Source organism: Rhipicephalus sanguineus, chromosome 1, assembly GCF_013339695.2.
Source record: "Rhipicephalus sanguineus isolate Rsan-2018 chromosome 1, BIME_Rsan_1.4, whole genome shotgun sequence".
Lineage (NCBI taxonomy): Eukaryota > Metazoa > Arthropoda > Arachnida > Ixodida > Ixodidae > Rhipicephalus > Rhipicephalus sanguineus.
The window spans coordinates 62,208,206-62,213,168 of NC_051176.1; the positions used below are offsets into that span (position 1 = coordinate 62,208,206).

General features: G+C 47.2%; 1 pseudogene; it reads left to right on the forward strand.

The window, feature by feature from the left end:
* The first annotated feature begins 426 nt into the window (after window positions 1-426).
* LOC125758967 (uncharacterized) lies at window positions 427-3,982 on the forward strand (annotated as a pseudogene).
* Window positions 3,983-4,963: the final 981 nt, after the last annotated feature.

Below are 4,963 nucleotides of genomic sequence, written 5' to 3' on the forward strand. Positions count from 1 at the left end.
TCACAGGCTGCTTTTCTCGCTCGTTGTGCTTCTGCAGCTGAAGTGCCTGAGGCGCGACAATGCCCAGCTTTGAAAAAAAAAAAAAACTCGAAGGGGCACTTATCGTCGGACAAAAGCCGCCGAAGCGGGGCGAGCGGGAGGACCTTGAGGTCACATGGTAATAAACACTCAAACGGGGGTTAAAAATCACGTGACAGAATACTCCCCAAGTAGTAAAATTGGATTATGACATCCTTTTACTACGTTCCTCAGAGGTGGTGGTAAAACTATGTCATGTGCCACTTTTACTTCAACGTGAGGTAGTAATTTTAGAAGCGAGGGAGTTTTCAGAGGTAATGAGCCGCAAAAACCCCAATCTCGGCTAACTTTTGCTTACAGTGTACCATTGCAAAGCAGCTATGAAACATGTTTCACATTTTTTTTTGTATGAAACACTCGTTACAGGGCGCATATTCCATCGTCCTGCTTGGTGTAGTTGACACCGACTACAAGTTTGTGGTCGTGGACGTTGGTGCCTACGGCAAGCAGAGCGATGGGGGAGTTTTGGAGCAGTCCAAGTTCGGTTGCCGCTTGGAGCAAGGCAAGCTTCATCTCCCATGAGACCTGGCCCTGCCGAACGCCTCTCACTCAGCACCTTGTGTTTTCGTGGGGGATGAGGCCTTTCAGCTCCGGACAGACTTTTTAAGGCCATACCCTGGGCGAGGGCTAGAGGGCGAGGAGCGCATCTTCAATTATCGCCTGAGCAGAGCAAGGTAATGTAAACAAATATGGATTTCACAGAAAGTGTACTTTTTTTCCAGACCCAGTGTCTTGGCACATCTGTTGAGCACTTGCTTTAAAAAAATGTTTATGGCAAGCAGAAAAGCACAGTATCATTAGCACGCAGGCTTTTGATCCTGGTAAATTCCAGTTTGTTCTTTGATACCAAATGCCAGAAAAAAGCCATGAACTTGCAGTACGCTTGCTAACAAAATACGGCTGACTTTATCGACACTGACAGAAGAAGGCCAAAGCAACAAATTGTGTTCAGCTTTCTTGGCAGCACTCTGAACCGCATTAGTTTTAATCAGTGCAGTGGTGCTCTGGGTGAGCTTTGTTTGATGCGATGTGAGCATACACAACGAGCATGGCAGCCAACACGAGCTTGTGACATGTAGAGTTGTTGTGACATGCTAAGTTTTGGACTCAGATGCACAGTATACGCATTAAAATTTCTCTTGAACGTGGCATTGGCTTAGCTTTCTGTAGATATCTTGCCTATAATGTATGTGTGTCTGCACATGTCTAACTCACAAGTTATCGCGCCTTAAAATTTTGTGGCAGTGCTCCTTAATGGTGCATTCATACAACAGACCGAATCCTGATTTGGAGGGGCAGGCAGCATGTCACGTGACCTCACATCGGTGATTCTTCTCACCAGCGCCTCGTCTGTGCAGCTCGCAGACTAGTAATCCTAACATGTCATGACGAAACGCTGCAACTTTAATGTAGAAACCAGCAATGTCTGCGGACCAGTACACTTTTTTTCTGCTCGAGCCATATGGACAGGTATGGCTGTGCTCACAGTCAACATCAGTTATTCATTTACTGATGCATGCTTCTGTTTATCCCTGGGGACATAATTTGAGACTATCACCTTTGAGATAGCTATCACTTTCAATGAAATCGAAAATTGGACGAAATCTCCTCCGGTCGGGATATAACAGCATGGCAGAAATAAAAACACTAGATGCCGACCAAAAGGTGTTGTCAAAAATATAATGACGTTTCGGCTTCCACATGGAAGCCTTGTTCACTAAGCTGGGTGGCCGAAGCTTCCAGCTTAAATCCGTGAAAATAAACGCTTAAGGCACCTTGCGTACGTAAGCGGTAGATCGCCGTCGTTGGTTAAGCATGTTCCCTGTTGTCTGGATAGTCGAAGATTCCAGACATTGCCACTTCATCCGAAACGTTATTTTTGACAACACCTTTTGGTCGGCGTCCAGTGTTTTTATTTCTGCCATGCTATCACTTTCAATGCGTGATGATTGAAGTGTCATTAGTTGTCGCTTTAATCATTGCACACGCGAAATTCTATGACAGTAAAGTGGCGCTGTTACCAAAAGCAGTTGTCTCCCATCCTCACGCGTGACAGCAGCAAGATCAGTCGCCAGCAGCTCTCTGTAAAGAAGATTTTTCCCCCATCCAACCTTTTCGCACACAGCACCATTTTCATTGAAACAAATTGACAATGCTTGCCACTCAACAAAGTGAGCGTTGTTTACTGTAGGCCTCCATACTGCCGCTTACTCTCAAATTGGTCTGCCATGGCAGCTTGCGTAGAGGCTGCGGTCGAGAGTAATCCGACTCACTGTTACTGTTGTCTGCTGTAACACTGTCCGCTGTGTGAATGCAGCTGCTGGCGCATCATCCGCATTCACGACAGGTCATGAGTTGGTCCATCGTCTGAAGGCACCATAAGCAAGTGCAGCGTTCCTTGCTTTGCATTTTCGCCATTTCCATTTCGGCACCACCTAGAGAGGCCAAAATGTCTGCTGCTGCTGTTGGCGATAGTTCACAAATTGAGTTGAAAATATCTGTATACCTCAGAATGATGGGATTGGTACTGAAATGACAAATGCTGAGTAATGCTTTTTTTATTCATGAAATAGGAGGTGCGCCGAGAACGCCTTTGGAATTCTGGCGACCCGGTGGAGAATCCTGCAGCGGACAATGGGCGAAGAGCCGAAGCAGGCGGAAGTATTGGTGAAGGCCCTCTGTGAGCTCCACAACTTTCTGATGCACCGACGCACTAGAGATGAGGATGCATACTGTGACCCTGACTTTGCCGACTGTGTGGATGGATTTAGGCAACGGCGGTCTGGCCAGTGGCGCGAGCATCTTGCGCAACCACATGCCAATGGCTCGGACACACGCACGCCACTTTGCCCATGCAGCTCGGCAGGTCAGGGACCTGTATGCCCATTATTTCAGTAGTGCTGTGGGCAAAGTGCCTTGGCAGGACAAGATCTGGTGTCCTGTCAACACAGGGCCCAATGCAGCACAAACTGCTGCTCAGTGAAGTTGTTGTCTCCTGTCATGCATGAACAATCCAGAACCGCTCACGAATTACTGTTAATGTAGCGGATACTCCGCCATGTGAAACACTGCAATGAGCTTCCATAATTACTAGTCGCGTGAAGTCGTGGTTCTGAGGCAAACGTAGTGGGTGCTTTTCTTGAATGGAAAGTTGTGCTCTCTGTAGGCGTCCGCAAAGATGTAGTTGTCCTGTATCCAAACATGGATGGAGGTCATGAAAAGTAGACCGTCTTCAGATAGCGCATCCATTGGACAGTTGGTGCATTACTTGAGAGAAAGCGTCTCACTGAGCTTTTAGTATCCAAAACTTCTCGGCCAAATTCACCTCTTCTTCTGTGATGGGCCCCGTATGTGGTGCTTGTGCCCGCCATGTCCTTTCGACAAATCTGTAAACAAACACTGTAACGCGAAGAAGCCTGGTCAAGCTGCTTTACTTCTCAACGTTTATGACATGTTCAAGTGGTTCTCGTGTCTGTAGAAGTAGTTCTGTCTGTGGAATTTCTTGTTCGTTGCTATTGTCTTGGACGCCAACCGGAGTGGGTTCGACCGGCAAAGCGGTTTCGGGTTGTAGCAACCATTCTGGGCCGTTCCACCGCTTGAAGCTTTTCCCGATGTGCTGCCGCTGATAATAATGATAATAATAATAATAACTCCAGGACAATAACGCCATCGACCTCTGTCGGTACAGTCAGCTATCTCAGCCACTTTGTTTCTCACTAAAGGGCCGAGTTTATCTTGCTGTGCACGAATCCAGCTCAGAACAATTGTCGAGTCTGACCACATGATATGCGAGAACTGCACTGTGTCACATGAATTCCTGAAGTATTTTAGCAACCTTGATCCGACAACTGCATCCAATAGTTCCAACTTTGGCATTGTCAAGGCTTTTATGGTTGCTACGTGAGACTTTGCGGATGACTCATGACATAGCGTGGCATCAGCTGAGGAACTTCAGAACACCATTTTTTTTTTCATGTCGTCTCGATTTCCATGGTAACTTGGAATCCCGTGATATTCATAACAACCAAAGCTTCTGGAATGCGATTTTCACATTTACTGTGAAAGGGTGCAGTTACGCCTCTGAGCATGACTGAATATGTAGAAGTGGGAACGTTCAGGGATCCAAGGCACCGTACAACTTTCGCAACCCACAGACATCATTGGCTGATGTGATATTCAGAAGAGTTCTCAGTGCTGTCAAATGGTGATGAGTAATCATGGTGCTATCGCCGAATCGTTCCTCCACACAGCAATCGTGTCGGCGTTGCATAAGTCGGTCATAGGCAAGCCCGCAATCGCTCTTGCTGCGTCCCCTGTTAAAAAGCTCTTGAGGTAATAAAATTTAGTGGATAGCGTCGGGTCATTCTTGAGATGAACAGGCTGTTCAAGTTGCTCCACTGTGAGATGTCCTCTTTGAAAGTTCGAAAGCGCCCAGGTTGCCGAACTCTTCGAAGTTCGGCAACCTGGGCGCCAAAAGTATTGCGGGGAAACTCGTTTCTTAAGCCGTTTCTTCTGTGCTTTCACCACTGGGACCTTGTGCATGGCCTGTCTGCGCTCGTTCCAATTAGGAGGTTAACTCGGCAAGCATGCCTACTGCTTTGTCTTTCTATTCAGCTATAGCCGTGTGCTCCTCGATACTTTCGGTTGGAAAACTCTGGTTGGTCGTACTGCTCATTGATATACGAGAGCTTGTCGTTCCTTTACAACTGTGAGCTTTGCGATGTCAGCGTTAGCAGAGTCAAGCAAGAGTCGCGTATCCTGTATGATGTTAGTGTTCTGCACGTGTCGTGCAGATCTCTTGCCTTGAGTCGGTCCACTGGGAGGGCATTGCTGCTGGCTGAAGTCATGTATCAACGGTGGTCGTCGCATGCATACACGACCCGTT